A 24,350-nucleotide genomic window follows, 5' to 3' on the forward strand; every position below is an offset into this window, starting at 1 on the left:
TCACATGTGTTGCATCCTGGACCTGGTACTCTTCGAGGGACAGTTTGGTTCACATGAAATAACAGCTAATTATGCTGTACCATCTACAACCCCCACCAGCTGCACCAAAGTAAAACTTGATTTTTTTTCAACTTGTATTTTATGATATTTTTACGAGCTGGAACTAACATGTCAGAGATTACTTCAGAACATTTCCGACATTAAACTGTTTGGCTAAAAGGAAGTCTTTAGAAATGATTATTGCCAAAGTTGGTGCTGGTTAATTTTAGCTGCAGACAAGGTTGGTATTATGAGAATGGTAGGCTTGATACTGAGTCCGGGCATTGGGTACGGCAGCAGTAGTGGTGAAGTGCACATTCTTGTGGGCTGTTTGAGTGTTATTTGCTTGTACCATGATTGGTTGTTACCATCTAGGCTTTGACATAACTTGGTATGTACACCCAGGGTTAAACTAAACTCAAAACCTTTAGTAGCCTGGGTAAAGATAAAATGCCCTTGTAATGTTAAAACAATGGGGAAATTTGTAGCTAGTTCTAACCCAGTACACCTAGTGTACTGGGGGACCACCTCCGTTTTCTATTGGTAGAGTGTCCGCCCACTTTGGTAAAACCCACGGGCACAGGTATGGTTCTGACAAACCTAGCAACATAATTGGGCAAATTGGGATTCAAACCCCCAATCATAGGTTTCTGTCATGCCCAAGTGACGCAACTCTGCACAGCAAATTGTGCCACCTTGGATGACATTGCCACCCCTGCCTCGATGTGTGTGATGAACGGGCTATATATATATAGTTTAAACACATTGGGCTGAGACGTTATCAAGTTCGATGCGACTGCCTCTGTGGTCTAGTGGTAGAGCGTCCGCCTGGAGAGCGGAAGGCCTGGGGTTTGATCCCTGGCCACGTCATACCAAAACACATCAAAAGATGGTACTTGTTGTTACCCTGTCTGGCTCTCGGCATTAAGGGGTTAAAACAAGGACTGGTCGGCTCGGAGTCCGTATACTGTGTCATGGTATCTCAGTGGGCTAGCACTATTAATCGGCATCAGTCCGAACTAGTACAAGCAGACACACACACACACACACACACACACACACACACACACACACACACACACACACACACACACACACACACACACACACACACACACGTGCATACACGTCGCTATATGAGTGCAATAATCTTGGATGCGACGATAAACCAAATTTCACCTCACCTCAACTCAAGTTCGTAGGGCAAAGTAGGGCATCCTATCATACCGGTAAGATGTAGTTTTTGCTATCTTTCCTAACCATCTTTTGGAGCATGTCTTGCACATTGAAATTTGAAGCCATATAAAAAAATATAAAACTTGATTTTTCATTCGAAAAGGTTCAACTTTTTAGTGTCTTCTTTATGGACCTTGGGTCGGAAAGTGGGTTGGAGGTTCGGGGGGGGGGGACAAACCAGGCTGTGATTTCATTTTTTCTAATATTGGTACTGTTGATCATAAACTTCTATGTTTTTTTGTAAGAGGCACAAGAGTCCTTAGGTAATATCTTTTTGAGTTCCCCTCATCGAATAATCAGAAAAAGGATTGAAATGTAGCCACCTACATAACATCCGCAGAAATGTTGAAATGGAATGGATTTTTTTATATTTGATTTATGATGGGTAATTGTGAATGTAAAATTTGATTAAAACCTTTCCTTGATAGTGCTGAGGCTTGTCAGAAGATTTTAATGGACCGGCAATGACGACTGTGAGTAGGTACTTCATAATATTGCAGACCCCTTCAGTTGAAGTAATGTAAAAAATTGCAATATCAAATATATGAATATGCACACCATAGCCCTTTGGTCTCATTCCAAGAGCAGGGATTCCAGTAAGAAAATCTTCCCAAAGGTATTTTTTTGAGGAAATGACATATATTAGAATTTCTTTTTAAATTTGTAAGTGCTGAAGTTCACTTTTAGTACTTGTTGAAATTATTTTGGGGAAACATTGAGTTACATGTCAGAACTAAACAAACACAAGTTCCGATAAATTAACTAAATTTGTTTTAATCAAATACTATCCCGTTGTCATGGTTATGTACCATCAAAGGAGGTTGGCAATTTGAGGTAGGATTTGGAGTAAGTTGATGTTGCTGATTTAAAAATGTAAAGGCTATTGTATGATGATACACAATTCTTGCCTCAAATTGTGAAGTCAGTAAATAGTCTTGTACATACAAAGATTTATCTAGACCTGCTCAGAGGCCAATATTCCACCCAAAGTCAGCACCTATTGTCATTAAAAACACTCCAGTTGGAATTAACAGTGATTAAGAATTTCCCAGTTCACCTTAATGGAGTTATAACTGATATGGCTTAGTATTCACTATGACACAGTGGAAGAGACGTTTAATGCCTAGTTTTACATTGTTGCATTGAATGCAATGTTAAAATATCTCTGTCTGAATTTAACAAGAAAACAATTTTAAGCAAATGTGGTATGCAGCTCATGATATCAGTCACTAGTTCGTCTGGTGCTGCTTTGATTATTTACAGACTGACATCATGTAACTGGAATATGTTTAATTTCCTACGTTAAACAACAAACAAGCAACTTATTACATGCCTACAGACAAAGTAAATCCCTGTGTGTGGTCCCTCCTATACTTGATGGAAAACATTACCTACCAAACCTTTTTCTTTCACAAGGACCACAGCATTCTACAATTAATGTACAGATGTCTTGAACAGTTTGTTTTATAAAAAACAAGAACAAATAATTAGTAAGGTGCCTCCTACCAAACGTTTAAGAAAAATGTGGATGAAAATTCAATAAACTGATTGTGACCTAATGCAAGTGATACCAATATTTAAAGTTACTTGTTGCCCAGGACTAGCCTTGTGGTTTAAGGGTTTGCTTGTACATCTGGAGACTCTTCAGCAACCCTTGCTTGTCGTAAGAGGCGACAAACAAACAACAGTGGTGATACACAACAGACAATAAGTGTCCGTGACTGATATTGGTGGAATATTGCTGAGTGCGGTGATAAACAACAGACAATAAGTGTCTGTGACTGATATTGGTGGAATATTGCTGAGTGCGGTGATAAACAACAGACAATAAGTGTCCGTGACTGATATTGATGGAATATTGCTGAGTGCGGTGATAAACAACAGACAATAAGTGTCCATGACTGATATTGGTGGAATATTGCTGAGTGCGGTGATAAACAACAGACAATAAGTGTCCGTGACTGATATTGGTGGAATATTGCTGAGTGCAGTGATAAACAACAGACAATAAGTGTCCATGACTGATATTGATGGAATATTGCTGAGTGCAGTGATAAACAACAGACAATAAGTGTCCGTGACTGATATTGATGGAATATTGCTGAGTGCGGTGATAAACAACAGACAATAAGTGTCCATGACTGATATTGGTGGAATATTGCTGAAAGCAGTGGAAAACCCATAGCCCACACTCATCCTGACTTGACCGTGTTTATGGCCACCATGCTATCAGGAGATCTGTCTGTGACCTGGATTGGCTGTCCTGCGTGATCTGCTCTTATCATTGGTTGTCTGACAAGTAGTACGTCTAGACAGCTGACCACAGCCCATTTACGTGACTATCAATAATCTATTGTAATCGCATCTGTGAACAAGCAACCATCTCTTCACTGTTCCACTCATTATAGCTTTAGTTGATGAACATACAAGCTGTATTGAGACTGCTGTATGCACTACATATACTAGTCTGTCTCCGAGTCCCCCAACCATATTATTTTCCCTTACATTCTTTAATGAAGTAAGTCTAGATTTTCCACAGGTTTTGGATATCCCATCTCTCTTGGGCTCCTATTCAATTTATGTTAGTTGCTTGTTCTATCAAAATGACATATTTTCAGAAACTAAGTGTTGGTCTATTGGTCTGCTTGTATATTTCAACAAATGAAGTCTTGAGTTCATAAGGGTCTACTTCCACAGTTTACAAATCCTGTAGAATGTTCTTATAAATGAGGGGGCGGTCGGGTAGCCTAGTGGTTAAAGCGTTCGCTCGTCACGCTGAAGACCCGGGTTTGATTCCCGACATGGGTACAATGTGTGAAACCCATTTCTGGTGTCCCCCGCCGTGATATTGCTGGAATATTGCTAAAAGCGGCGTAAAACCAAACTCACTCACTCACTCTTATAAATGATTCAGTGGAAATACAGTGTTCCCTTGCTTTTGCGCTCTTTAATATTGCGCTAACTAGGTTATAGCGCGTGGTAACGCATGAATCCCAAAATTTACTTACATTTTTTATAAACTCTAGTTCTACACTGACACAATGTTTCTACCCCATCGCAAAATATGTTAGCAGCTGATCACCGCGAGCATGGAACACCGGAAATACCTGTCGACATATCTGAAACTGAAAATACACAATTTAATCCTTTTATCATACTATCTGGTTATAAAAACGTGTTCATTGTATATCTGGACTTCTGTTTGTAATATATTTCATTCAATATTGTTTACATTAAGTTCGGCAAAATCGTGTGTGAAGTGATCATAAGATCGCACAACTCACCATTATTTACAGCAACCACGGTCAGATTACTGCTATTCCTTGAAACGAACTTTAGTTGATAGAGAATGCAATCATACATCATGAATACTTTAGCTCTTTGAAAGTCATATTTGTGGCAATTTGACTATTATATGTCAACATAGCGTTTTTGCAATCAAAATACATGTATTGCGAGAAGTCCCTTCCGTGAAATTGTTTCATACGTAAAAGATATCCTGCAATTGTAGTAAAGTGCTGCACTTATTGTTCTTACGATTTTAGATATGGTAAAAGTTGCAACTAAAAGTAACACGATATTGAAATATATTATACCCGATAAAATAATAATTTCAAATATAACTTCTTCTGACCATTGCATCAAATTTTTTTTAGCGGAATCACGGTAGATATGGAGAAACCTCGTGTACAGCTGATTGCTATATCTGGCTTAGTTTACGAGAAAATACACATAGTAATCTTAATCTCTGCATATAAAACAATGCCTAAGAGAGCAGGAAATACAATTTAAATGATAAATCATCATGTCTGGTGATATTTTATATAAAATTTCATATTTTATTGACCAAGTTTGTTATACCCGTTTATTCACTTGAATTCACTGAAGGGATATGATGTGTTTTTTCTACTGTACATAACATTTAATAAATCCCTTTTTTTACTACGAATCCTAAAGAACAGCTATTCTTATCTTTTTTCAACCCTTGAAACATGAGGCATAGATCTTGTTAGGTAGGCAGAGCATGTACTGTTTTGTTGGTCATCCACCTTGGTTAAACTGCTGATCGTCTATAATGCACATCAATTATTTGGACCCCAAAGGTAGTGTTGTAGCTAGGTATCACTGTATCATTGAAGTTTTCCACTTGAGTGAAACTTGTCAAGCTTAAGGTCCATGTTCAGATCCCCACATGGTTATGATGTTTACCATTTCTGGTGCCCCCAGTGATGTTGAAATATTGTAGAGGCCGTGTGAACCTGTATTCTCACTCACTCACTCACTCACTCACTCACTCACTCACTCACTCACCCACCCCCACCCACCCACTCACTCACTCACTCACTCACTCACTCACTCACTCACTCACTCACCCACACCCACCCACTCACTCACTCACTCACTCTACCTGTATTAGTACTGAATCACCTCATGTTAAATAATTGTTACATAATCAATATCCATATTTATTGACGCAATCACTGTAACGATGTCAGATAATTTAAATTGTGATGATTCGGCAGCTTTCACATGTCCTTTTCTTTGCCCCTTTTCGCCGATTCTTTGGGTTTTCATTTCATCAGCTCTTGTGTTGGTTGACATGAAATCAACTGTATTCAGATTTAAAAATAGATGACTATTTCACCTTTGGAACAGATCGAGTGTATGTTTTGGTTCACTGTTTTGAAAGGAGTATGTCATAGTTTGGAACAGATGAATTTGTTCACGGATGTCCATCCTGAATTTTGTAAACTCTATCCTGCTCATTTTGGTTACCGATCAATTTCAGGAAGATAGCAGAATTATCCTCAGCTTCAGTCCGAGAGCACCATGGCCCATTGAGATTTCATTGATTTCAGACAAAACTCTACGGAGATGTGACGTAATTGTGACCCAAGCAAGCACTTCGGGCAAATGTGGCATTATTTTCCACTAGCTTCCTAAATTATCAGGTGTGGCCTGGTTTGGGGTGAGAATGGTTGCTGACTGACCATGGTCGTGAAAGTAGGGTCTAAGAAATGGTCAGAAGATGGATCAATTCTTGATTGTTGAATCAATTAGCTTGTTAGAATCTCCGTCTGCTCCTGCCAGACAGACCGGTCCAACTTTTACACAGGGGGGAAAGGTAGTTGAGAGGGTCCACTTTTACCTACATGCATCTAGATGTAGGTTATTTGGCCTGTGTGTTGCCAGTGTAGACTTCTATCTGTAAACTCTTTCTAATCAAAATGGTTCAACAGGCTATCCCTGAAGTCTCAAGGATTGATATTTTAGTGGCTGGCTTGCTGGCTGATTCTGCTGTGTGTGCAGGGTCTGCAGTGGAACGTTCTACATGTGCTGAGATCTAAGGGATAATGGACATGACTCTTATTGAACTGTCTAGACGGAGGAGGGCCGGCACAAATCTCATCTTGCTTAAAATATGATTTGATTGCATGCAAACACAGGAGTAGATGCCAGCAGGCCAGCTAGTGTTACAGTGGAGATGATCATGCATAGTCTATCGCTCTATCTCAGGGAAACACTTGTTGTGCATCCCCAGTCACTCGCAGAACCCTCCCCCATATATCTTCTTCCCCTCCCCTCCCTCCCCCTCCCTTCCCTCCCCCTCCCTTCACCCTCTTTCCCTCTCCTTTCTTTTTTCGATCTTTTTATGGTTCTCTTTCCTTCTCCATTGCCCCTTTGTCTCCATAAATATCCATCTAAACCCCCCGACCCTTTTTTTTTTATTTTCCCTTTTTTTTCTCTCTACCTTCCCTACAAGACTTCTTCCCTTCTTCTTTCTATCACTCCATCTGTATCACCATGATGCTGCAATGAATTATCATTTACATCTTTGAATTATTTTTTTTATATCGCATGGCAACTGATTGTACATATGGTACTACAGAGGTTTTTACATGATACAGAAATGTGCGTTCAGTACGCACAAATGTCTAGAATGGACACAGGAAGCAAAACGTATTGCATCCTGAGGGACCTACAGTAACATTCATTGTACCAAATTTCACACACACACACACACACACACACACACACACACACCACACACACACCACACACACACACACACCACACCACACCACACCACACCACACCACACCACACCACACCATCAGGGTGTCTTATGACCTGACTTATATTATATGGAAGCTTAGTTGGTCAGTCTCAGTCACATGGTTGCTATGGTGACATTGTACCTTGATCAACAACAGGCCACCTTGACATACCTGAAACTTTGCTGACACAACATAAAACAAATAAATCATCATAACCAGTCGTCTTGTTATTCTGAATAATTTATGACGCTGTGTATGACGTCATTCTTTGCAACAGGGAGCTTATGGCATGTCACATTGCCAAGGGTTGGTTCATGAACATGACAAGAAGTGATAGGCATGAATTTTCTCAACACATCAAGCAGAAATTCCTTTTTTCAAATGTATGGAAAATAATTTCCCTACTGTGACCCTACGATACAGAGCTAGTAGTACCTTGTTGTATCTGCATACGCTGGTTGGTGCATGTGTACACACACCTAGTGGGGGTTCCAGGTTAACTAAGTCCCTAACTTGTCATAAAAGGCAACCTTTAATAGATTAGCAACATGGTGGTTGTATCTCATTGTGACTATATAGTTGCTAGCAACCCATGCTTGGCGTAAAGGCGACTATGCTTGTCGTAAGATGAAACTAACGGGATCGGGTGGTCAGGCTCACTGACTTGGTTTGATGAATGTCACCGATCTCAATTGCGTGGATCGATGTTCATGATGTCAATCACTGGATTGTCTGGTCCAGACTCGGTTATTTACAGGCCGCTGTCATATAGTTGGAGTATTGCTGAGTGCGGCGTTAAACAACAAACAAATATATATTGTTCTTGATATCAATCACTGGTTTGTCTAGTCAAAACCTGATTATTTACAGGCCCTGTCAATATTGCTGAGTACAACGTTAACAAACAAAACAAACGTGTGGATAGATTGTTTAACTTTGTCAATCCATCTGAAAACTTAGGCTAAGTTTTGTCACATTAAGATTTATCGATTGCTTAACAGTTCTTGTCCTTTCTTCAGTAATGGACCAACTCTGTGGTCTAGTGGTACAGCATCTGCCCGGAGTGAGGAAGGTCCGGGATTTGATCCCCGGCCACGTCATACCGAAATACGTTAAAAGATGGTATTTGTTGTTACCCTATCTGGAGCACGGCATTAAGGGGCTAAAACAAGGACTGGTCCGCTCGGAGTCAGTATACTGTGTCTGAGTTGGGTATTCATGTTAAAACTGCTGCATGGTATGTCAGTGGCCCCACGCACGCACGCACGCACGCACGCACACTCGTGTCGCTATATAAGTGTAATTATCATGTACGCGACACAACCCTATTTCACCTTACCTCTACAGTATTGGTGTTTCACCTTACGTCTTCAGCACTGGTGCTTAATATTAATCAATCATTCAGTTGATCTTATTAGACAATCACAAATTGATTAATTGTTATCAGATTAAAATTTCCCATTCAATGTGAGTGTTGTTCATTCTCATGGCATGAATGTAGCAGTACATTGCCAGTAAATAGATGTTAAGGATTGATAGATTTTTTTGGTTGCACACCTGTGCAATTTGTTACTATTTGGTCAAAGCTTTATTTAGACTTTGTTTACAATTAAACGACTCTACAAAATGGAAATGTGAAATTATTATTATTTTTTTTTAAAATTTGCCAAACAGAGATTGGGTTCGAATGCCGGTTCGCCCCGATTATATTTCTAGGTTTGTCAGCACCATACCCGTGCTCGTGGGTTTCACCGAAGTGGTAAACGTCTGAGACCTGCATCACTTCGGGCTTTCCTCCCACATTAAGCTGACACGCCGTGTTATAACTGGAATACTGTTAAAAGCGGCGTTAAACCCAACTCACTCACTCACCCAAACAGAGATAGGTAAAATGTTTAAAAAAACCAAGTCATTTACTCTCTCTCTATCAATATAAATGAATTATTTAAATGACTATAATTAAAACTTGGTGAAAATAAGAAAATGGATCTATTATTACTTCATACAACCAATCCAGCCTGGCTGCCAGTTTTCTTTTCCTGGTCCTCACCTTCTTAACATTTTGAGGAAATCAAAAAAGATATTTGAAATTGGAATTTTCTTTTTCATTTTCTTTCAACCTAACCACCTGCATTTTTCAGCTAGAATTTATAACCCTGCAAAAAAAGTCTTTACGAAAAAGGTAGTAATTCTGTTGAACAAATTATGATTTTTTGTTTCCATAATTTGATATTTTATACACATACGTACTATTGAATTACATTTGTAGTAGAGTACTGCTCTTAAAAGTTTGCTTAGGTGGATATAAGTATCATAAATATTTCCAATAACAATAGATTCAGGATGAAAACTGAACATGCGGAAGGTTAGAAAAGACTAATAGCAAAATCCAATGACATATGTGCTTAATATTTTCACTGTGTGGATAAGTACATATCTAAACATAACGATTGCCAAAAGAAAATGTGATCTCAAATTCAGTCGACATTTTTGGAAGAGAGGTTCACAAATGTACAAAATTTATAAAGAAATGTTCCTTTTGTGAAAAGAGAAGTACAAAACATAATGTTGGTTGGCGGATCTTGATTGTAATTTTCCAAGGTAACATTGTTGAATTTATGACCTGTTTACCTCTTTGTTTACTGTTAATTTTTCATGTTGGGTATTTCAACAAGCCTGGAGTACACGCAAATTAAAGGAAGCATTCCGTGGGCCCTGTTTACAATTAATGAAGTGCCAAAATCCCACCACCTTGCGAGCTCCCTACTCCCCAGGTGTAGATTTTGGGGCACATCAATTGTGCCAAATCAAGCCTCGGGGACTGCCTCATTGCTCGGAGGTGTCCCCTGCTACACGGTCGCTGGTATTGCAGAGGTACGATTTTTTTGGATTTGCCAAATGTCGTGGAGCTGTTGCATGATGTGTTTTTTGGGGGGAGAATATTTAGTTATTGGGGGAAAATGTGTGTTTTTTATAGAAATTAGGTGATTGCTGTGTTGAGGCTGTTTAGATAATTGTTAAAAATAGGTGTGAAGTCACAGATACAGGAGCATAATGATCTAGTCGCAGTTCATGATTGACCGTCGGTCCATTGATATATGTACTGGTGATCGGTTCATGAACAGATTTAGTGATGATTGATAGTTATATTGATAATGAACATATTGTTCTAGTCGCAGTTCATATATTTACTGGTGATCGGTTCATGAACAGATTAAGTCATGATTGATAGTTATATTGATAATGAACATATTGATCTAGTCGCAGTTCATGATTGACAGTTGGTCTATGGATATATTTACTGGTGATCGGTTCATGAACAGATTTAGTCATGATTGATAGTTATATTGATAATGAACATAATGATCTAGTCGCAGTTCATGATTGACAGTTGGTCTATGGATATATTTACTGGTGATCGGTTCATGAACAGATTTAGTCATGATTAATAGTTATTGATAATGAACATATTGATCTATTCTCAGTTCATGATTGGACAGTTGGTCTATGGATATATTTACTGGTGAAAGATTCATAAACAGATTTGTTCATGATTAATCCATTCATTAGGTTTATTGTTCTATTCGCAGTTCATGATTGACAGTTGGTCTATGGATATATTTACTGGTGTAAGATTCATGAACAGATTTAGTCATGATTAATAGTTATTGATAATGAACATATAAAATAGTTCTATTCGCAGTTCATGATTGACAGTTGGTCTATGGATATATGTACTGGTGATCGGTTCATGAACAGATTTAGTCATGATTAATCCATTCATTAGGTTTATTCATAAATAATCCATGTATTATTCATTTATTAATCTATGTAATAATGCATTATTAATCTATAAATGTTACTTGTCAATCCATAAATACAATTCATGATTCATCCATGTATTGTAATTCATGATCAATGGGTGTTTTTCTTTTAAGAAAATGTTTTGTGTACAAGGCAACAATGTCATACAGTTATGAACTGTTGCTCATATGAGGCAGTAGCAGTAGTGATGCGAAATATAAAAAAACCTGTTATAAGTCAGAGACATAAGGAAGTAATTCAACATGTATGCGATGTGAGTGCGCATGGAATGAGTCCTCTAGAAGACATGGCATTGGTGACGTCAATCATGACGTATATCAAATATGACATCATTTATTTGGCCAGTCTATTTCTAGGCTTGTAAGAGATGGAATAAGAAAATATTTTAAACTGAGCTTAGATTTTAAATTCGAAGATGTAAGAAGTTCTTTCAGTGAGGCTTGTCTTGTATGATGGGGATTTTGTCACAATTTTCACCCTTATTTTTTATTATCACACTAAAATTTCAACTGCTTTCGGGGGCACAACTAAGGCACATGTCATAAACTAGTACCTGGCTAAAGAATTCTCTGTTTTCAACCAAACAGTAAAACACAGCAACTATGGGGATGATGCGATTGCCTTGAGAGGCTCATTATAGATGTTTTGAGGTCGGGGTGAAAAAACAGCAGATCCGATGGCGGTCCTGAAACAAATATTTACAAATGGTGTAAGAATTTGAGGGTTCATAAAACTTATTGGAAATGGAGATGGCAATTAAATGATAGGAAGTTGTCATCTTCTGCCAATACTTTGATTCTGTTGTTTGCCATTAGTGTTATCCCAAGGATTGCAGTGCACTCACGATTCTTGTCTTAAGCATTTTTTGTTAACACACGCATATAAAAATAGGTTCCACTAATTGAAATATCAACCAAGTAAAATCTTAAGTTTAAAAAACAAACAACATGACAGCAAACATAACTCCTTCATGGAGATAAAATCTTACACTTTGTTCAATAATCATCTCTTATTCATAGATACATAAATTAAAAATGTCTAGACATGATATTAACAAGTTTCGTGCTAACTTCCTTGCGACATTACGTATCCCATCATCAAGCCCTGGCAGGTGACACAGGCATTTGGATTGGACAGAGTGCACCAGCATGTAGTGATAATGATATTGTTACGATACATTGACATGGTTCTTTACATTAAACTACTAGGTCTGATCGTGGGCGCGTCGTCAAGCTAGCAAGACAAACCAACCCTTTATACCCACCGGGAGGTGATGTGGACTGTCGCACAGATAGGGCTTTCCACAGCTTCTGTGTTTAACCTTGTCAACACGATTTAATTTCTTGACACGATAATTTTAGAAAAAAAAGTTTGAATTTTGAGGAGACATGTGGAATGACGTAAGGCCAAAATTTCCGAAAAGGTGTATTTGTGAAGGCTCACTTGAACCCCCCAGTTTAGGGTCAGCCGGTCGGTGGGTTCATTTTTTTGTGATTAGTGTTGAAATAAGCAGCCTTGTAGTAGAATTCTGAGTATCACTATGAAAGAGGGCACGTGTTATTTAGTTTTGAAAATTACATTTGAGGAGTGTTATAATATTTCAATATGACTTTTGTAAATTGTAGCCATGTTTAGTGTTTTTCTAACTGATTTAATGATGTGATTAAGTGTGATGCTAAATAGCAAATATTGTAAACCAGTGAGAGAGTTTTTATTAACTTCATTAATGATTGTTGTTTTGATGACAAAAAATGTGACCAACATCTAAACAATATTAAAAATGTTGACTTTTACTGCCTAATTTATTTCGTGGTATGACTGGTTAAATATTATCATCTGTGTTTTGTTGTCAGAAAAGTTTCATTCATTCATTGATGGCTAGCTTCAGTGTTTATTTCTAACTCATCTTGAGCTTGTTTATTTTCCGTCATGTCTAGACTCAAGTTAATATTCTATGCAGAACTGTCATGTTTTAACGGGTGTTGAATGTCAAACTGGGTAAAATGGTTCAAGTGGCCATTTGACATATGTAAAATATCAGGTTGATAGATTATTTATCCATTTATGTATTATCAATATGTAATTTGAAGAATAGTGAACATATGTCATGTGTTAAATGTTGTGTTTTTGAAAGGAAATATTATGGTTCATTTCCCCTGGAACTCTTCTGTACTTCTAATCTTACATTTTCAACATTTCCTCTGAAAACTAACCGCCTCCATGATCTTGTGGAAAGAGGGTGCCCAGAGGATGGAAGGTTGGTGGTTCGATATCGAGCCATGTCATACCAAAACACGTTAAAAGATGGTACCTTATGTTAACTGGCATGTCGTCATTCGGCATTAAACATGTTAATATGTTAAAGGCATAAAACAAGGGCTGGTTGGCTCAGAGTCAGTAGACTGTATCTGGGTGGGGTATTCATGTTAAACTGCTACATGGTATCTCTGTGGTCTCTTCCCCCCCCCTTGGCTGCTCATATGCTTGCATGTTGCTATGTTGGTGCATAGTCTTGAGCACAGCAATAAATCCCATTTCACCTCACCTCTGAAATGCAGGTTTTTCATGTCAATGGCCACAGCAGCTGTATATAGTGAGTACTATTAAAGAATAGGGGCGGTCGGGTAGCCTAGTGGTTAAAGCGTTCGCTCGTCACGCCAAAGACCCGGGTTCGATTGCCGACATGGGTACAATGTGTGAAGCCCATTTCTGGTGTCCCTTGCCGTGATATTGCTGGAATATTGCTAAAAGCGGCGTAAAACTATAATCACTCACTCACTCACTATTAAAGAATAATTATCAATTTAAGTGTGCACTGCAACAGCCAGGTTAATATTTCCGTTTCGAACTAATTTTCAATCCTTCTTATTTTGTAGTGGTGGTTTATATACCACTTGGACGTATTGATAATTGATCATTTAATTGAACAATTATGCTTAACCTGTGTCGTCAATTCATGTGTAATTTTGTCGGTCTGTGTATGAGACAGTGTGGGAAGTAGCATATATTTATGTGTGAGCTTTGCATTTATAGTCTTGTGTGAGATAGACACAAGTTGAACAGCGCAGTAGGTATGCCTGTCTGACAATTGATTTCGTGATTTTGTGCTTGTCTCTATGTTTATTTTAAGCTGTGTTCAATATATGAAAAACACAGACAGATTGCCGCTCGATGTCACACTGCCCCAGACCTATTGTACAAGGCTCGATCTAAATCGTACACCTATATTTACATGTCCGTGATTTATGTTTTATTACTAGACTGTTTTTCCCCTGAGTTTAATTACCTGTATTGTAAATTATGTATTGTGTTCTGTTTTGTTAATCACTCTTTGTGACCTGATGTCCAGGGTTACAGTGTTCCGATAGCCATGCATGACTAAATATGAAAGGGGCTATCAAAATAGCTCTACCTCTAACTGTTTTTTCGGCAGTTTTTCCCTTGAAAAATGTGTTTTGAGCGCATGCAGTAGCAGGAAGCACAAGTTGAGAGACATTTCAGTGACAATGAGGTGTCTAGACTCCAACCAGACAGTGCACCTGGTATGACAATTAAAGTTCAACAATTTACTCAAAACCTGTCTCTTATTGATTTTATAATTTGTGCAAAATGTTTCTCAAACATGGTAGTTGGTGAAAACGTTCAACTTGATCCTTCTTCTTCCCGCTGTCCATGCACAGTGGAATATGAAAGGCAGCCAAATATTCAACCGATTGTCTAGTAAGCTGGGGCCTGCAAAACTGCATTGAATCGTCAAGCTCTCAGGCATTTGATTATCAACAGTGCTGCATTCGAAATCCATTTTTTTCTCTTCATGGAATTTTGAATTTGTCAACTGCAGTTATAATGTTAGTACTAAATGAGATAGTGTGATCTATAGGAAATAAGTTTGGTGTGAAATGCTGACCTAAATGAAGATGGATCTATTTTCTGAATGAACTTTTGATCATATCGGGTTGCTTGTTGCTCTAGAAATTGGTTGAATTGAATATTACAGCAATTTGTTTTGAATGAAAGTTGGTTTGACTTTTCTATGATGTGAAAACTAGTACCTTTCAACTTTGCCACATGTCGAATTGTTGATATTGTTTTTTAATTTGACGCAGAATTATTTGTAGTTCTAGAGTACTGTTTAAATCGTAATGAAAAGGGATTATTTAGATCTATTTAAAATGGTTAGGTTTAACATGAATAAGAAGAACCGCAGAATCAGATCATCACAATATTATCAAGATTTTCAAACTGAGGCCTTATGTTTTTTTTAGAATTGTTGTAAAATATTCTTATTCTAATTTTACAAAGTTTTTATTATAAAAAATCTGTATGCACTTGTTGAGAGAGGTTGTTTTGATATATAGGATTATCACCAGGAGTGATCTCAGATAATGACAGTATAAAATTTCTGTCTAAGTATCGAACCCACATGACATATTTTTACCCCATGTGGTGTTTGTGGCCAGTTACTAATGAATGTATGTCATGGAAGAATTTAACTATTTTTACATGTCAAGAGGCTAGAAAATCAAAAATCTCCTTCCTAAGGCAGACCGCCTCCGTGGTCTAGTGGTAGAGCGTCCGCCCGGAGAGCGGAAGGTTGGGGGTTCAAACCCCGGCCGTGTCATACCAAAAGACGTTAAAAGATGGTACTTGTTGTTACCCTGTCTGGCGCTCGGCATTAAGGGGCTAAAACAAGGACTGGTCGGCTTGGAGTCAGTATACTGTGTCTGAGTTGGGTATTCATGTTAAACTGCGGCAAGGTATCTCAGTGAGCTAGCACTCGGCATCAGTCCGGACTAGTACAAGCAGCCACACAAACACACACACGTACATGCACGTCGCTATATAAGTGCAATAAGTTTGGACGCGACGTTAAAACCCATTTCACCTCACCTCACCTCACCTTCCTAAGGCAATATTTTGTGGGATATACACATCATGGGCTATTGGCTACATGCTTTGGCCCTAATCGTGTGTAATTTGTTTACAGAAAATCAGAGGAGTCATTGCTCAGATTACATCGTATTTTACCTGTGATACATATCTGGGGCCAAAGACCAGGTGTATTGGGCCCTAAGCAGGTATATTCAACAGTTTAGCCCTTGTCAGGTTTGGACAATGAAGTTGTCATTTGGAAGTCATGTGTCACAGAAAGGATGATAGATTTGATGCCATAATTTTGTGTTTGTCCACAGTTAGTTATCATCCAACATCTTTTTAATTCACGCAAGACTTAATTCTTTTTCATCTTACTTAATTGTTTAACTGAGTTTAAAAATTCTGGGTTCAACTCCCAGCATGGTACATTTATAGTGTGTCCCTATCCCCTTCCCATACTGTGATTCTGCAGAAATATTTCTCAAATTGACGTGAAACTATACTTTTGGTATAGGAAAACACTGCACTCAGCAATATTCCAGCTATATAGCGGGTCGAAACCATACTCACCAAGTACTGGGACCCAGGGCAAGTGTGTATTGACTTTTCACTTGTCCACAATAATAATTCACTTGTCCAAATTTGATGTTTTTTAGTTTGTTTGGTCCTAATCCAACCATCCATGTGGCCTAAATCCAGGCGACACAGGGACGGTGGGGTAGCTTAGTGGGTAAAGGGTTGGCTTGTCATGCTGAAGACCTGGTCTAATCCAACCATCCATGTGGCCTAAATCCAGGCAAGACAGGGACGGTGGGGTAGCTTAGTGGGTAAAGGGTTGGCTTGTCATGCTGAAGACCTGGTCTAATCCAACCATCCATGTGGCCTAAATCCAGGCGAGACAGGGACGGTGGGGTAGCTTAGTGGGTAAAGGGTTGGCTTAGTGGGTAAAGGGTTGGCTTGTCATGCTGAAGACCTGGGTTTGATTCCTCACATGGCTACAATGTGTGTGTCCGCGCCATGATATTGCTGGGATATTGCTAAAAGCAGCGTAAAACCTCACTCACTCCCCAGGTTTAGATTAACATCTAGTCTCTGAAATGAACATATCTTACAGGAAAAAAACCCAGTTAAATTATCTTTATATAAATATAATAAAAAGGAGCCCAGAGACTCTTCATTTTCAGATACTGAAGTAATCTAGACTTGCCAACATTATAGACTTGCATGGGCTGTATTGGATATTTTTTGTATCAGGGTCTGTATGACAGACCATCCCAAGGTTAGACAAGGCCATTTGTCCGTTAGTCTGAGAAAAGTGAAAATCTAAAAGCAAGACATGAATTCTTCTCAAATCTAGTTCATACATGATGATTATTTACAGACCGCCGTCACATGGCTTGAATAATGCTGAGTGGCATTAAACCACACTCATCAGTGGTTTCAAATTGGCTGAGTACAAAGATTTGTCTGCCACCTAATAAATGAACTCTGAATAAATTCTTAATCCTTACCATCGATTGAGCAAATTGTCTGCCTGTAAACACTAACATATTTCAAAGGTAGTAAGAATTTGTAAGAGGCGACCAAAATAGATGGGGCGTTATGCATTGGGACATTATTATTTTTCCTGTTTGCATGTTATCATATCTCGGTGGAGTATATTGTTTTACTCTTCAGGCACTAAATCATAAATGCCTGGTCGACACTTGATAAAGTACTAACTGCTGTGTTTTTTTCTGGAATATTGCAGATTGTGACGTAAAACAGCATTCATTCAAATCACTCAGTCTATGAAGTCACTATAACTTTAATGCTGTTGTGAGAATTCCAGGGCAGAATACATCCAGAGTACCCTACTTGTCAAAACCAAATAGATCCAGATTAGAATCAGTCTTCACCAACCCATGCTTGTTGTAAGAGGTGACACATGGGATCATGTGGTCCCAGTAGATCGAGGCTCATGATGTCAGTCACTGGATTTTCTGGTCCAGACTCAATTAGTTACAGACCGCCATCATATAACTGGAATATTGCTGAGTGAGGCTTCAAACGACAAACAGGGGCACGGGTGGCCCAGTTGTCTAAGGCGCCGCGATTCGCTGTGCAGAGTTGCGTCCCTTGGGCACGCCAGAAACCTATGATTGTGGGTTCGAATCCCGGTTCGCCCTGATTGTTTCTAGGTTTGTCAGCACCATACCTGTGCTCGTGGGTTTCACCTAAGTGGTAAACGTCTGAGACCTGCATCACTTCAGGCTTTCTTCCCACATCAAGCTGACACGCCGTGATATAACTGGAATACTGTTAAAAGCGGTGTTAAACCCAGCTCACTCACTCACTCACTCAAACGACAAACAAACTGAAATGAGGATCAGGTGAGTTTTTGGCTCACTCTGTCATATTACCTTGATGGTGGGTTTGTTTGCTGGTTCTGTCAAACTATGTCAAGACCCGATAATTTACAGGCATTTCAACACCATTAACTCACTCATGCATTTAGTTATATTGCTAGTCTGTTGCATGGCTGAAATAGTACTTGTGATGAATTAACACTAAGAAACTCTTTTCCAAACATTGATTCAGCAGAATCCTTGACACTGTTTGCTGACATTCTCACCAACAATACTGATAACATAGTAGAGTTCACTGACTTGTACGGAGGATAAGGCCATAAATAGAGGATATTACATGAGTGTCCATGTCATACAATGTTTACAACACGAGTGTCTAAATTCCTGTATTTCCCTCGCGAAAAAACCAGGGAAATACTGGAATTTAGGCACATGTGTCATAAACATAGTATGATGTGAACACTCATATAATGTTCTATTTATTACCGAAGAAGATGTCTACATACAGAAACGAATTTTAGTGTTTATCTATAAGGACAGCAGGTCACAATAGCAGCGGAACCACAATTTGTCGAATAACATCGACTGTCCTCAGCTATGATGTCGTTTCTATTGTGACGTCATTCTGACCTCACGTTTCGCTCGTCACGCCGAAGACCCGGGTTCGATTGCCGACATGGGTACAATGTGTGAAGCCCATTTCTGGTGTCCCCCGCTGTGATATTGCTGGAATATTGCTAAAAGCGGCGTAAAACCATACTCACTCACTCACTCACTGACCTCACGTCGCAATAACATTCGAATGATGTCAACAATGGCATCCGGATGATGGAAACAGTACACTGTTGTCTTGTGATGTGATATGACCCTGAGGAACATATGATTTTAATGATCCCCGAAATGTTTGCCCTCTGAGGCAATAAACTAGAGTCTTATCACTCATGAAAATCTGGTTTACAATTGGTCTTCAGCAATCCATGCTTGTTGTCAGAGGTGACTGATGTGATAGGGTGGCCAGGCTCATTGTGTCCCAATTATGTATATCGATGTGCGTGATATTTGTCATTGGATTGTTTGGTTCAGACTTAATTATTTACAGACCGCCTTCATATAGGATTATTGCTGAGTGCAGTGTTAAACAACCAACAAAGTAATATTGTGTAGTTCTCTTTTAGGGGGGGTGGCATGGGTGACCCAGTCGTCTAAGGCGCTGCGATTCGCTGTGCAGAGTTGCATCCCTTGGGCACACCAGAAACATATGATTGTGGGTTCGAATCACGGTTCGCCCTGATTATGTTTCAAGGTTTGTCAGCACCATACCCGTGCTCGTGGGTTTCACCGAAGTGGTAAACGTCTGAGACCTGCATCACTTTGGGCTTTCCTCCCACATTAAGCTGACACGCTGCTATATGACAATGACAAACCCGAAATGGAATATTAAATGTTTCAAGTTCTGCTTCTGGCAAAATTGAGCAGGCACTCTCAAAACCATTCCTTGATTTATTTTGTGAGAGAAGATGTCTTGAAGTGATTGCCAAAGAGCCTGTAGTAAAGCATAGTGTCTGTTTCTAAATGTAGATGTTTATGCATTGTTATCTGCAATTTCATCAGAATGTTATGCCAGTGCTGGATTATGTTTTTGAGGAGAAGAGACGCATCCTGCAGTGTTAATAGGAACTGCCGAGGCTTGAGAAACTACGGTGGCAGCAGACTACCCCGACAAACACAATTACCATGCTGCAAAACTTTGTGGATCATTCCTACTGTAGCAGATAATTCTTTTGCAAAACTAGAATTGTCTAATGCACAGGATTCTTCTGTTCAGAGGCCGAGAGGCCAGTTTATGGAATTGTAGACTTAGTAACAATGTATGTAAGCTGATGGTTAGCCTTGCTGCAAGGCTGTAGTGAAAGATAAGTCCATGGATGTATAGTAATTCTATCCTCCTAATGGGCAAGTCTAGATATGTGGACAGTACAGAAAGAGGCACCAGTCTCTTAAGGGACTTGTTTTTATTATTCACATAATTTAGAAATTTTGATTTAAACTAATAATTATTGCCATAGAGACTTGTGCAAGTCTAGCTGATGGTGGGCAGCCGGCATTGTGCAGTGCAGGGCTGCTGCCATCCCTAGGTGTCCTCTCCTCCTCCCTTCTGCCCCTCCCTGCTCCCACTGGTCCCCCCCTGCTGCCGGCCTGTTGGCCTGCCTGCTGTTTGGGATCTGCAATAAATTGTGATCTGTAAGAGAGAGGGGAAGAGGAAAGAATGATAGTTGTAATGGATGTGCCCATGCCGATGTGCCTCAAATCTGAGGGGAAAATTGGCGGAGGTCTGTGAGGGGATGTCTGTAGCTGGTAGGAGTGAGTGGATAATGGGAAAATTGGAGGATTGTTGATCGCAGTCTGGGCGAGAATTACATCGTGATGAGAAGTCCGCCAAATAGAACTAACTTCCTTCAGCCTGCCATGTTTTGGCTACAGGCTTCATATTTGAGTTGTGTGGGTCTGCATATGATCAAAGTTGATACGGCAACCCAGTCTGATTAAATTTCTGTGGTTAGTGTCATGTGGTCTGCCAAAGCAGGCGCTCCTTGCTGGCCAGAATTGAGATATTGTGGGTATAGTTACCAGCAGGAGGATACTGTGTTACAGGTTGAGAGATAGACTCCAAACCTCATCTGCCAAATCTTGGCATCCAGGTTATGGGCAAACTCTCATGCTTGCTTTTAGTTAACCTTTCTATTTGTGTACTGGGAAGTTGACGGGTCAGTGAAATGATTACATGTGACCCATGACCTGGCAGCATGCAGACATTAGCACTGATTGGCTATTGGCTCAGGAGCATGTGCAGTTAAGGAACAGGTGCTTGCTGCTTACTCACAGTAGTGAATTCTCACTGGCTGGTACAGGGACCTTTTTACATTCTGGTGGAGGTAGGAGGGAGAGACAGAAGTGACAGCAGCCGGGATACACGTTACCTGCTGTAGTTGATACAACCTGCGGGAATATGGGCAGTATCTACCTGCTGTAGTACAAATAACCTGCAGGAATATGGGCAGTATCTACCTGCTGTAGCATATAAAACCTGCAGGAATATGGGCAGTATCTACCTGCTGTAGTTGATACAACCTGTGGGAATATGGGCAGTATCTACCTGCCGTAGTACATACAACCTGCAGGGATATGGGCAGTAACTACCTGCTGTAGTTGATACAACCTGCAGGAATATGGGCAGTATCTACCTGCTGTAGTTGATACAACCTGCAGGAATATGGGCAGTATCTACCTGCTGTAGTTGATACAACCTGTGGGAATATGGGCAGTATCTACCTGCCGTAGTACATACAACCTGCAGGGATATGGGCAGTATCTACCTGCTGTAGCATATACAACCTGCAGGAATATGGGCAGTATCTACCTGCTGTAGTTGATACAACCTGCAGGAATATGGGCAGTATCTACCTGCTGTAGCATATACAACCTGCAGGAATATGGGCAGTATCTACCTGCTGTAGTATATACAACTTTCAGGGAATATGGGCAGTATCTACCTGCTGTAGTATATACAACCTGCAGGGAATATGGGCTGTATCTACCTGCTGTAGTATATACAACATTCAGGGAATATGGGCAGTATCTACCTGCTGTAGTATATACAACATTCAGAGAATATGGGCAGTATCTACCTGCTGTAGTATATACAACATTCAGAGAATATGGGCAGTATCTACCTGCTGTAGTATATACAACATTCAGGGAATATGGGCAGTATCTACCTGCTGTAGTATATTCAACATTCAGGGAATATGGGCAGTATCTACCAGCTGTAGTATATACAACCTGCAGGGAATATGGGCAGTATCTACCTGCTGTAGTATATACAACCTGCAGGGAATATGGGTGGTATCTACCTGCTGTTGTACATAGTACCTGCAGGAATATGGGCAGTATCTACCTGCTCTAGTACATACAACCTCTTGCATCTTGCAGTATATACACTCTTCAAGACAATACTGTCTGTATCTATCTACTGAGCTATATACCACCTGCAGGAATTACTGTCTATATCTACCTACTGCCACCTGAAGGGAGAATGTTGATAATGCCTACTCTCAATGGTATATACAAGCTGACGTTTTCATTCTATGATAAGTACATGCAGGGAATACATTCCCACCTATCTGATGAGGCATAGCTACCCTTAAAGAGAGGATCCACCTAGAAAAGGGCTAAATATATTCTCAACTGCTGCATCTACTGTAGATTATACCTTATCCATCCGTGAAGGTCAGGGTTAGAATAGGCCTTCTGACAGGATCGGGTGGTCAGGCTCGCTGACATGTTTGATGCAAGTCATCGTATCCCAATTACGTCGGTCAATGCTCATGATGTCAATCACTGGATTGTCTGGTGCTCGATTATTAACAGACCGCCGTCATATACCTGGAATATTGCTGAGTGCGGCGTTAAACAACAAACTAAGCTACACTGACATATTAGAGGTAAGATAATCACTGGATTGTCTGGTCCAGACTCGATTACCTGCAGACCATGATGCAGCTGGAATATTGCTGAGTGCAGCAGTATGCAACAATCAATGTAGTGTTATACCTTACACAGAAGTGACCATTTTTACATCTGTGTTGAATTTTTATTTGGTACATGTCCATGCTGTACTGCTATTACCATAATAAAGAACTGCGACTTAAATCTTGGTCAGTTTCCTAGAATTACAAACAATTCACTCTCTTGAAAACAGACAGTACTGAGAAAGGTTGCAAAGATGACCCTATTGCGGAAGTCACCTGTTACTATCCAGCTCCTGTGTCTGAACTGTACCACATGTGGCCTGTATTATGTGTGTTTGTGTGTATAGAAAATAGGGCAGTGAAATTGTCCCTGCCTGTTGATGTGCTGGTGAGGACCCTCTCCTATGTTGTGTTTGCTAGTGCTGTATAAAGAGGTAACTCACTATACCACACATTGGGGAGCAAGCTCTTATGTATTGTGCATTTCATTTTAATGGTGATCTCTGCCTCAATTTTGTTTATGTAAGTACTGTCTTTGATTTTGTATAAGTACTGCCTTCTTCAGGGATGTTTTTATTGATGTTGGATTAATTCAAATATTCATTTAATATTTAAATCCTTGTGTCTTGAACGTGTGCACTGATCTGACAGTAATCACTGAGGATGATTTCCATCGGGCAACTATTGTGGTCAATAATACATGTTATGTTATGTGTATGGTATTAGAAAACGAACATATCTAAGTCAATGTTTTCTTACAATTTCTAAACTTCATACTTAAAATATATCCTCACCTAAATATCCTTATTATTTATTGCAGATTTTTATCATATTTGCGAAGTACAGTGAGCTGCTAACATCTTATGCTTAACTCGGGTGCTTTAAGTTCTAAGTATTGCAAGTGTTGGTTTAAAATTCTTGTGCGAAAATGTCTTCTGTTGATTCACAATATTTGTACAATTTTTTTCCGTGCTTGTGTCAAAGAAAAGAAATCAAAATAACGTGATATCAATTGTGCCAAAACACGGCAGTGAAATTCTGAATCTGTGAATAATAGATCGGCTGAGAAAGCCCACGTGACAACTAATATTATCAATAGTCCTGAATTTCAACAGATTGTTGGTTGTTTGAAATATAGTATGTAAATAAAAATCACATGTTTAAAAATGAATGGGCGATTCCTTGGTGTATTATTCATACACTGCCAGACTGCATGTTATTAATTTACTTTTGGCGCAACATTAACCCCAAAACAATATCTGTTTTACATTTCAAGTCACGAATGTAGCCTAGGTCATGATATGCCATTGTGTGTTTCAAAGGCTTTGACACATCATACTCAGACATACATGAATCTTTGATATGCTCCGATATCTGAACTGCTCCGATATCTGAAATTACATGACTATGTCTAGCAAGGTCCTACTGCACTCTGGCCG

The 24,350-nt window shown here is 39.5% G+C and overlaps 1 protein-coding gene across 5 annotated transcripts in view; it reads left to right on the plus strand.

Moving 5' to 3' along the window:
* Positions 1-24,350, plus strand: part of LOC124112522 — a 216,327-nt gene that overhangs the window by 136,972 nt on the left and 55,005 nt on the right. The window lies entirely within an intron of this gene.

Source organism: Haliotis rufescens, unplaced genomic scaffold (genome assembly GCF_023055435.1).
Source record: "Haliotis rufescens isolate VD_foot unplaced genomic scaffold, xgHalRufe1.0.p SCAF_17, whole genome shotgun sequence".
NCBI lineage: Eukaryota > Metazoa > Mollusca > Gastropoda > Lepetellida > Haliotidae > Haliotis > Haliotis rufescens.